Genomic DNA, 12083 nt, shown 5'->3' on the forward strand with positions numbered 1-12083 from the left:
CTTAATTCCAAGACACCAATTCAAGCCGTTATGAGACGCTCTAAGTGGTATAAAATGCCACTTATCACACCCCCAAACTTGAATCGATGCTTGTCCTCAAGCATCACAGACTCAAACTCAGAATAAAACATGCATGAATGCAACTATATGAATGCAGCGATCCCCTCGCAATGACTAAACCAACCAACACATGACATATCAACAAATGCAATTAGGCGACTAAAGATCAATCAAATCACGCAAGTTAACATACAACTAGAAATGTGGTGTATGCGAATGCTTAACAGATATGCTTTGAAACTAGATCAATCATCATAACTTAATTATCCTCATGGAAATCACACGCTTATACGAAGAATATATTCTAGACAAAAAATGACTTATAACACTTCAAGGTTATTGGAGTTTATTACGGAATCATGCTTTATTCAACACATAAAACAAATACTTATTTGATCCTGCAATGAATGAGGTCTACAAAAGACTTATGCAATGGTACCCATTTAGCGAGCGTTAGATTAGCGGATCCTAGACTATAAAAGCCTTAGGTCACTAGGCACAAAGTCCCCTAAGAACTTAATAACTCGAATACCAAAGAGCCCACTCATGATCAATTGTGCATTAACCATATTTTTCTTCTTTTTTTTCTTTTTTTTTCTATTTCTGAGCAAGTACGTTTCGCTCCATCTTGCTCAACCCTAGACTACTCGTATACAATACGAGCCGGCTACTAGCCATTTGACGCCTAGCCACAACTAGCAATGAATTCCAATTTTTTTTCCAATTTTTATCTTTTCATGTCTTTTATCATTAAGATCCTAGCATGCATTCTAAGTATAAGCAATAGATTAACCTCAAAAACCATCAAATCATGACAACAATCTAGTCCTTAAGCATACTCTAAGACTTAGTGAAATTACAAGTGTTTCTAGCATGCATATCAACCTAACAAGATTCAACATCACTACACTCCCATCAACATCACATATTAATCGGTAAAGCAACACAAAGGGATCATGGTCTATGCATGAGCTATATGACATGATAAATAAAGCTATAAATAAAAAAACTATATGACGAAAATATGGCAAAAATATGCAACTATATGAGCTAAAATAATCATGAAAATGCAACTACATGACACACACACAAATATGTTCCTTAACTACCACCCCCAAACTTAAAATCTTCATTGTCCCCAGTGAAGGTAATAGAAAGGAACACAGGGTATACCTACTCAGATGAATTATCATCATCATCACCCTCAAAGGGTGGAGTGTCAGGAGGTGGATAAGCAGAATCCTCATCATAAACGGGCCACTGGATGTTAGCTCCAAGGCCTCTAAATGCAGTCCCAAGTACTTGGGTGAGCTCCTGTATAAACCGACTATGTGACTCATACATTGCGTCCATCCTCCTGGAAAGCCTCCTATACTGGACATCAGCCAATCCTGAACCATCTCCTCCCTGAGCTCTCGAAGAGCCTGCTTCTCCCTGAGCCTAACTGGGCCTATCCATGGCACCACCAGCTGCTGGAACTCCTCCCGGAAGGCGATACCCCAAACCATATGACTCGGGCTCTCCACCTGTCCACTCATGCATCGCATTCAAAGTCGATGAATCAATACGAGCGGTCGGCATCTACAACTGCTCATAAGAAGGCCACTGAACTCCAACCGCCTTGCAAAGCTCCATGACAATAGAGGCATACGGGATAGAGTACTGCGATTTCCCCCTCAAAAACTTTGAAAACCCTTGGTAGATGAATTCACCAAGATCCACATAATATTCATCATTCAGAATCCCCCATAACAATCTCGCCCTCTCCACTGTAACCTCATGTGCATGCGAAAAAGGAAGAATATTAGCACATATAAATGCATTCCAAGCACGAGCATACCTGTTCATCGCGACAGTAGGGAAACTATGATAATCGTTGGATCCCCTTTTAAACTTCCACACTTTGTCCGACTGATAGAGAGTAGCAATAATCAAGTCCAAATTAAAGTCCTCGGGGGCCTTTGCATTCCAGTTCTCCTCCTGTGGTTTCCTTTATCGGTGTCCAATAACACGTCGTATCACCTCAAGCTGATAATCAAGAGTAAGCCCACGAACAACAGAAAACCCATTCTTGTCATCCTTGGCATTCGCATAGAACTCGCGAACAACACTCATCGGTACCGCCTCAGATGACTCGCAGAATGTAATCCATCCCTTCTCAGCAATCATCTATAGCAACTCACCATCCCTCCCTGATGGCAAGAACCCCCTCTCCTTCATAATCGTCTTAGTCAGAAGCTTGGCGTACTCTTCTTCAGCAGCCTTATCCAACAATTGGGGCCTTGCAGCAGTATTCCTTGAAGAATCAGTAGCAGTCGGATTGGTACTGCTGCTACCCACAGTTCGTGATCTCTTTGGGGCCATGAGAACTGAGAATAAGAGTTAGAGAGTTTGTATTTGGTGTGTAGGAGAGATTTTATAGAGTTAAAAGTGTGTGGGATGTGTATGTAGAGGTTGTATGTATTTATAGGGCAAAATTAAGGTTAGAATTTGATTAAGAGTGCGGATTGTGGCTAAGTATGGGGGAATTCGTGGGTTAATGGGTGATATGGCTTCTGTGAATTTTGTTTTTTGTTTTGTTGTTTTTTTTATAGGCTGAAAAATGATTTTTCAAAAATTACGGTGGCACGCGGCCGCCTGGCACCAGCAGGCGGGCGCCTGCTAGCACGCGGTTGCACGATCCTAACACGCGGGCGCCTGCTAGGCTTCTGGAAAAAAAAAATTCTGCCAACTTTTTTCGGATTTTTTTTGGGATTTTGGATAAAGTACTAAATTCTAAGGTGTCCTATGGTCTCATATCTTGGGTTGCCTCCCAAGAAGCGCTTATTTTACGTCATTAGCTTGACGTAGAGTAATGCGATCAAGTGGACAATAAAACGACACTAACCACTTCACGGTTTGCCGTATCCCCATAATAGTGCTTCAATGTCTGACCATTTACTTTGAATGCTTGGCCCGGATCATTCTCAAAAATCTCCACCACTCCATGTGGAAACACAGTTTTGACGATAAATGGTCCAGACCACCTTGATTTCAACTTTCCACGAAAAAGTCAGAGACGAGAGTTAAATAGAAGAACTTGTTGCCCCGACATGAATGACTTAGGCGATAGCTTCCTGTCATGCAACCTTTTTACCTTTTCCTTGTATATTTTGTTATTTTCGTACGCTTGAAGTCAAAATTCATCAAGTTCATTTAACTGAAGCATTCGCTTCTTCTCAGCTGCATCTAGATCAAGATTTAACTTCTTCAATGCCCAATAAGCCTTATGCTCTAGCTCCGTAGGTAAATGACATCCCTTACCATATACAAGTTGAAATGGGGACATCCCAAGTGGAGTCTTGTATGCTGTTCTATAAGCCCAAACAGCTTCATCGAGCTTCAAAGACCAATCTTTCCTTGACGGACAAACGACTTTCTCTAGAATGCGCTTGATCTCTCTATTAGACACTTTAGCTTGACCATTAGTTTGTGGATGATAGGCAGTAGCAATGCGATGATTCACATTGTAGCGTTGCATCATAGAGGTGAACTTACGATTGCAGAAATGCGACCCTTCATCACTTTTGATAACTCGTGGCGTTCCAAACCTAGTGAAAATCTGCTTATGAAGAAAACTCAACACTACCTTTGCATCATTAGTCGGTAGAGCTTTGACTTCTACCCATTTCGAGACATAATCGACTGCCAGCAAGATGTACTGATTATTACAGGACGAGATAAATGGTCCCATGAAATCGATTCCCCAAACATCAAAGACCTCAACTTCAACTAGCACATTTAAAGGCATCTCATCCTTTCTGGAAAGATTCCCAATTCTTTGGCAACGATCACACCTTAAAACGAACTGATGTGCATCCTTAAACAACGTAGGCCAGAAAAAACCTGCTTGAAGAATACGAGCTGCTGTCTTTTCACCACCATAATGTCCACCATAAACTATGGAATGACAGTCTCGTAATATCCCCTCCGTCTCACAGAATGGGATACATCTCCTGATGATCTGGTCAGCTCCTTGTCTAAAAAAATATGGTTCATCCCACATATACCACTTCACCTCATGCAGAAACTTCTTCTTTTGAGCTGCATTCATATTAGGAGGCATTATATTGCTAACAAGATAGTTCACAATATTTGTGAACCATGGCTCCTCCTCTTGAATTGCGAATAACTGCTCATCCGGAAAAGATTCGTTGATCAATGTCTTATCATGTGAAGTAGAATAGGGATTCTCCAATCTAGAGAGATGGTCAGCCACTTGATTTTCAGTACCTTTTCGATCCTTGATCTCTAACTCGAATTCCTGTAGTAAGAGAACCCAACGAATAAGTCTAGGCTTCGAATCCTTCTTTGAGACAAGATAGCGGATGGCAGTGTGATCAGTGAACACTGTCACCTTTGTCACCAGTAGATAAGATCGAAATTTTTTGAAACCAAAAACTATAGCCAAGAGCTCCTTCTCAGTAGTAGTGTAGTTCAGTTTGGCTCTATTTAGTGTCTTACTAGCATAGTAGACCACATGAAAGATATTAGTCTTTCGCTGCCCAAGAACTATTCCCACTGCATAATCACTTACATTACACATCATCTCAAAAGGTTCTCTCCAATCAGGTGCTGTAATAACTGGTGCGGTGATTAAACTCTTCCTGAGAGTCTCGAATGCTGCCAAGCATTCATCATCAAATTTGAAAGGCACATCTTTCTCGAGCAAATTGCATAACGGCTTAGAAATCTTAGAGATGTCCTTGATGAAATACCGATAAAAACCCGCATGACCGAGAAAGCTACGGATTCCTTTCATTGGTGAAAGATTTTCAATGACACCCACCTTGGCTTTATCCACCTAAAGACCTTTACTAGAGACCTTATGCCCAAGAATAATGTCTTGTTGCACCATGAAGTGACATTTTTCCCAATTGAGCACCAGATTGGTCTCAACACACCTTTTGAGCACCAAACGGAGATTATTCAAGCATTCATGATACGAATGTCCAAAGACGGAGAAGTCATCCATGAACACGTCGACATTATTTCCAATCATATCAGAGAATATGGCCGTCATACATCTCTGAAAAGTGGCGAGTGCACCATATAAGCCAAAAGAAACTCTACGAAAAGCAAATGTGCCAAATGGACAAGTGAAAGTAGTATTCTCTTGATCTTCTGGTGCAATGCAAATCTGATTGTAGCCCGAATAGCCATCCAGAAGACAATAATACTCATGACCAGCCAACCTGTCAAACATCTGATCAATGAATGGAAGAGGGAAGTGATCCTTCCTCGTGGCTTTATTCAACTTCCTATAGTCCATGCATACCCTCCATCCTGTGACTGTCCGAGTAGGGATGAGCTCGTTCTTCTTATTTGCTACCACAGTAATACCTCCTTTCTTAGGTACACATTACACGGGGCTCACCCAAGAACTGTCGAAAATAGGATATATGATTCCTGCATCCAGCCATTTTAGAATTTCTTTCTTCACCACTTCTTCATTATAGGATTAAGCCTTCATTGTTGCTCAATAGTCGGCTTGCTACCTTCCTCTAGCAGAATTTTATACATGTAGTACGAAGGGCTGATCCCTTTTATATCTGCTATAGTCCACCCGATAGCCAATTTGAATTCTCTCAGAATCCTCAAGAGCTTGTCCTCATCACTACCTGAAAGGTCAGATGCAATAATAACAGGTAAAGTAGATGCTTCACCTAAAAAAGCATACCTCAAATGTTCAGGCAATGGTTTAATATCCAAAGTAGGTGCTTCCTCAATATATGGTTTGAGCTTTCCCTCAGCATTCTTGAGATCAGTATTACCAAGAGATTCAAATGGCATGTCTAACTTCCTTTTTCAAGGAGAAGCATTCAAATATTGTAACTGCTCATTGCCTTCATCATCTTCGCTGTAAAAATCCCCCAATAAGGCTTTTTCTAAGGCGTCAGACCTTAGCACATGATCAAGTTTTAAAATAACTACAGAATCGACCAAATCCACCTTGAAGCACTCCTCATCTTCCGTAGGGAATTTCATCTCATTGAATACATTGAATGTCACATCTTGATCTTGCACCCTAATAGTGAGTTCACCTTTTTGTACATCTATCAAGGTACGGCCTGTGGCCAAGAAAGGTCTTCCCAAGATTATGGGAATCTTCTTATCTTCCTCGAAATCCAGAATGACAAAATTTGTAAGATAGATGAGCTTGTCTATCTTTACTAGCACGTCCTCCACAATGCCTCGTGGGTATGTAATCGAACAATCAGTCAATTGTAGAGACATGTAGGTGGGCTTCAGATCAGGAAAATTCAGCTTTTTAAAGGTAGACAACGGCATCAGATTGATGCTTGCTCCCAAATCGCAAAGGCACTTGTCAAATGAAAACTTGCCAATGGTGCAAGGAATGGTGAAGCTACCTGGATCCTTAAGGTTTGGAGGTAACTTTTGTTGCAGAACGGCACTGCACTCTTCCGTCAGAGCAACGGTATCAAGATCATCCAGTTTCACCTTCCTCAAAAGAATACCTTTCATGAATTTCGCATAACTAGGCATTTGCTCAAGAGCCTCCGCGAAAGGTATGTTAATGTGAAGTTTCTTGAACACCTCCAGAAACTTCCCAAATTGCTTATCCAGCTTTTGTTTTTGCAATCGCTTAGGAAAAGGTGGTGGAGGATAGAGTTGTTTCTCCGCTGTATTACCCTCAGGCAGAGTGCGTTCAACAGTAGTCTTCTTTGGTTCCCCCTCTTTCTCCTTTTGCATTCCTTCTTCATCTATAACTTCAATTTCTACATCTTTTGCTTTTTTAGCATCAGCAACTTTTCCAGACCTTAAGGTGACAGCTTTGACTTGCTCTTTAGCTTCCTTCCTGGCACTTCAGTATCACTGGGAAGTGTGCCAGGTTGACGATTGAGCAAGGCATTGGCTATTTGTCCAATTTGATTTTCCAAGGTCTTGATAGAAACAACCTGACTTTTGCATAACAGCTTTAACTCCTTGAAATTAGCACTGGAAGGTGGAGCAGCACCTCCTTGTTGAGAATATGTTGGCCTTTGAGCAAATTGTTGAGGTTGCTGGAATCCAGGTGGATTAAACTATTTATTTGCAGCTTGCTGATATGGTTGCTGAATAGCATTCTGATTATTGCTTCAGCTGAAATTGGGATGATTTCCTATTATTAGGATGATAAGTAGCGGGCACAGGCTGCTGCGATCTCTGAAAATTGTTCACATACTGAACAGATTCATTAAGAAGAGAACACTGATCCGTACCATGAGAACCTGCACAAAGCTCATAGACACTAGCTATTTGATTTACGCCATAGTTGGTTAAAGAATCGACCTTCATAGATAGCGCCTGGAGCTGCGCTGCAATAGCTGTAGCTGCATCGACTTCCAGAATACCTGCTACTTTCCCAGGCATCATCCTTTGAGTTGGGTTTTGATACTCGTTTGCAGCCATAGTTTCAATGAGATTATAGGCCTCAGTATAGCTTTTGGCCCACAAGGCGCCTCCAGAAGCTGCATCGAGCATGGGTCGAGATTGGACCCCAAACCATTGTAGAAACCAGTGATCACCATCCAGTCAGGCATACCATGATGTGGACACTTTCTCAACATCTCCTTGTTTCGCTCCCAAGCTTCGCACATAGATTCTCCTAGTTGTTGCACAAACTAAGTAAGAGCACTCCTCATAGCTGCAGTTTTGGCCATTGGATAGAACTTCACCAGAAACTTTTGCGCAAGATCTTCCCAAGTAGTGATGGACCCAGCTAGTAAAGAATGTAACCAGTCCTTAGCTTTGTCCCTCAGAGAGAATGGGAAAAGCCTCAGCTTGATAGCCTCATCAGTGACACCATTATATTTGAAAGTACTACAGATCTCGACAAAATTCCTGATATGCATGTTGGGATCGTCAGTCACAGCCCCTCCGAAAGAAACAGAATTATGCACCATCTGAATAGTATAACAACTCGTGTAATTTTTGAATTATTTATTTATGTAATTATGGAAATTATTAAATAAATAAAATATGTGCATTGGTTTTGACCGCTATGTATTGTTTGATTATTGATGTGTGATTTATAATATACTGGGTTGTTCGTGTGATTAATTATGGAGTCGTATTGGATTGTTTTCATTTTCAAAAGTGGATTTGGTGCAAATTTATTTGCGTAAATACTTGGAATGTCTCTAAAATTGTTTTTATGATTTTATAATTACAATAATTATTTTTAGGATTTTATAAAATTGAGAAATCAATATTTTATTAATTATTTATCTTTAAATGATTTTCAGATTGCTTTTATTTGTAAAATCCATATTTAATTCTAATATTCTTCAAAAAATTATGAAACTCATATTTATTTAAGTTTGGAATATTCCGAGGATTTTAAAATTATTTTGGAAATTTTCAGGATTAATTTCACGCGCTCGTTGTTTCATTTCATTGATAAAAGCGGGTATAAAGTGCATTTTAGAAATCGTCTTAAAATTTCAAAATTTATGTTTTTATAAATTTCGGGATATTTCTAACATTTTAAGACTATTTCGATAATCTTCTGAAATTATTTTAAGCGCAACTCCGTTCAAAATTACGAGTTTCAGGACAAACCGGGCCTTAAACGGTTCGTATTTATTCTCGTGGACACGTGTTAGTCTATTAGTAATTGGCAGGATACGTGTCTTGACTCTGTTTAATCTCATTTCTCTCAAGTAAAACACATAGTTTTACTCCCTCTCCTCTCTATATCTCTCCACCCTCTCGAATCTCTCTCTCTCCCGTTTATATTTGTCTGTGTTTCTTCCTTTCTTATCTGTGGTTTTTGCCTTTGGTTTCCTGGCAATTCTCCGTGTGCCACTCTGTTATTCGCCCGTCCCTGTTGTGCTTGTTTATTCCGATTTCTTTCTCCGCCGTACTCCGGTAACTGTCCGGCCGCCCCTTTTTGTTTTCCGATTGTTGTCCTGATTCAGTCTCGTATATATATATATATATATATATATATATATATATATATATATATATACCTGTGTGAGTGTGTGCATGTGTGTGTAGTATGTGTGTGTTTTGTGCGGGTTTCGAGTGTGTGAGTGGTGCAGCGGCGTGGCCGTGTGTGGTTCCTGGACTGTGTTCTTGTGCTCTGTGGTTAATTCTCTGTTGGGCTTGGTTATTCGGCCCTTACTTGTTGGGCTAATTGTGTAGTTTGGTTTGGGTTGTTTAAATCTGATTTTAGTTCCCTTTTTATTTGCAGAAGATTTATTTATTAAAAATTTGTGATATTAAATTCAATTCGTGCGGGGAATGATTTTTTTTAAATTAATCGGCGAAGTTTCGTGTTGGAAACCCGGGGAATTAATCGGGTACCCGCGTAATTTTGCCGCCGTCCGCGATGACTTTCACGAGCGGACGGTGGACGATGATGAATTTATTCTGAGTCCTAATTTTTATAAAATAAATAAATGTAAAATGCGAATAATAATTAATAATAGTATTGAATTGGTGACTGGGAAATTATGGATGTTGATTGTTGTGATTATGGATTGTTGTGGTGAATTGACGTCGGTTGTATTCGACGGGTAGTCCGATAAACGAAGGAAACGCTGCCCGATTTTCAGAACCAAACTACGTAAATACGAGACCGTATCCAATGATTATCGGGACGTCGAGTGACTATATATATATGTGTATGTTTTATATACAAAACTTGGTTGTACGATGTAATGAAATATTTTTCCAAATCGATAACCCTGAATTCGTAAAATAAATAGTATATATATATTTTCCGAAAATGAACACCGAGCCGATCTTCGAGATTGTGAACCCTATTTGTTGCCTGTGTTATTATAATATTCATAATTACGAGTCGGGTTTGAATATCGTTGGGTAAGAATTAGTATCGAGGATATGTCAAGCATACCAAGACGTCTAAAGTAGGGTATTTCGACCCTGTAGGTTATAATCGGGAACCTGGAAGTGGACGATGGACTAGAGATGACCTAGTAGTCAGTCGATGAGTTAAATAGAGTTTCAACAGAAAAACTTGAGTATCAAAGTCGAATCCACTGGGATCTAGTGATTGGACGTTAAAGCCTGAGTGACAGAGTCGGCTCAGAATTAATCAGTAATAGTTGTAAAGCCTTGTAAGGCAAGTACTTATAAACCTTTTTCGTGATATAATGCAAATATTTCTAAATTTTCTCGTAACATATTGTTAAATATTCAAAATAGCTCTATTTTATGTTGTAAATGCTTTGAATCCTTCATCCTTGAACCTGAGCCATATCATTTGATCTTTGAACCGTAAGCCTTATTCTTTGTGAACCATTTCTTGTTGATTTACCAGATACTAAACCACACAAATACGATACTACTCCACAAATATATACCCATCATATACCAAACGCCAGAAGAGAATTGTTTAAACATACATAAACTTTAATACTTAACCATACCTTGTGACATCACAGAACTAAAACCTTGTAAAAACATTATTCATCTAATACCCGATTCTCCTACAGGCTGGAGGCCATTTCCTTCATATACTCTGACATACCCTTGTGGTACTCATGAATTTCCCCATGCTCTAATACAAATGTTTTATTGTTATTGATTATGATCCGATTTTATTGAATTAGATTGTTTATCATATTGAACTGCTTTAGAATTCGATAGTTTTCTTTATGTGGACCAGATTCGTGGTCAGACCATATCAATAGTCAAGTTAGGCCAATGTGTGCCTTGGATCCAGTAGTTAGAGCAGTGCTGTGTGCTTTGCTCGGGGTTAGTGCGTGACTGATCAGCAGCCTAACCTTGTTTTTAAAAACTTAAAATGAATGTCCAATTATATTGGTTGCTTAACAAGAAACTTGATTCCTTTGAATCATCCCGTTTGATCATTGTTTAACCTCAGTTATTGCTATTGTGACTTGTTGAGCTAGTTAGCTCACTCTTGCAAATCTTTTTATATATTTTACAGTTAAAAAGGATATGGATGATAGTGAAGTTCCTCAGTCCAAAGTGCGAGCTAGGATTCCAGTTTGAGTTGGATCGAGCTAGCAGAAACTTCATATGGTAGTGAGATAATAAGATTGTAAGAACAATTTCATTATCAGTTGTAAGTTAAATTAGTTGGGATTTGGTACGTTGTAATAAAAGTTAAGGTTGTGCCTTGTTTTTATACTTTAGCCTGTTGCGGTCCGTGGTTATGTAAAGCAGGGTCATTGCAAATAATATTTCATATACAGGTTTATATATTGTGTATGTGTTGTGGACCCCAAACTTCTGACCCGGGTTTGGAGGGTGCCACAGGTTGGTATCAGAGCTACAGGTTATAAGTCACTGAAACAAGCCTAGATTGACGGGATTTGGTAGCAGGTTAGGATTAGGAATAGGAAATTGGAAGATAAGACGTCATGAGGATGAGTGCGACTATATAGTAGGTCTCCGGCATGGTTCGTGTTGCAATTCGGGATTCTTAGCTTGCGTTGTGATTTCCAGATAACGGCAATGGCAGATCCTGATTTCTCTATATCATCTGATCGTTTGGGGCTTTCCGTTCGAGGATCGTCATCTTTTTTCGATTTTGATTTGCACCTTGTTCCTTCATCAGTATTAACGGTACTACCTTCTATTATGACAGTCGCACCCCTTCAAGTTATTTTACGCTATTCTACCACATCTTGATACGAGACTATCTATTTAAGAACCTGCATCTGTTTATTCTTGTTTTACTGGACAATCGGCTGTGAGTGTGTCTTTTCAATTTACCTTACACCCTATTCTATACCCAGTTTAAAACTTATCCTATGAAGCAATTGTACCTATTGGGATGGATTCGAGAGTTGCAGTAAATGGTGAGTATTGAGATTAAAAAAAAGGTGAGAAGAAGTTTATAAAGAAGATTCAAGTGTTCTGGAGGATAGCTGTTACTAGGTTAAAAGAAGCCCTTAGTGATTAGGCCACCCATGACTAGCTTGTGGAATGGATTGGATAGTATTGAAAAGAGAGTTAGAGGAGATTATGGTTCTGGAGCT

The 12083-nt window shown here is 39.5% G+C and overlaps 1 non-coding gene across 1 annotated transcript; it reads left to right on the forward strand.

Moving 5' to 3' along the window:
- Positions 1 to 7641: 7641 nt before the first annotated feature.
- On the forward strand, positions 7642 to 7748 carry LOC141722633 (small nucleolar RNA R71). The gene has a single exon (XR_012575643.1). It is a non-coding gene; the product is annotated as a small nucleolar RNA R71 (small nucleolar RNA).
- Positions 7749 to 12083: the final 4335 nt, after the last annotated feature.

This window comes from Apium graveolens, chromosome 4, assembly GCF_009905375.1.
Source record: "Apium graveolens cultivar Ventura chromosome 4, ASM990537v1, whole genome shotgun sequence".
Taxonomy (NCBI): Eukaryota; Viridiplantae; Streptophyta; class Magnoliopsida; order Apiales; family Apiaceae; genus Apium; species Apium graveolens.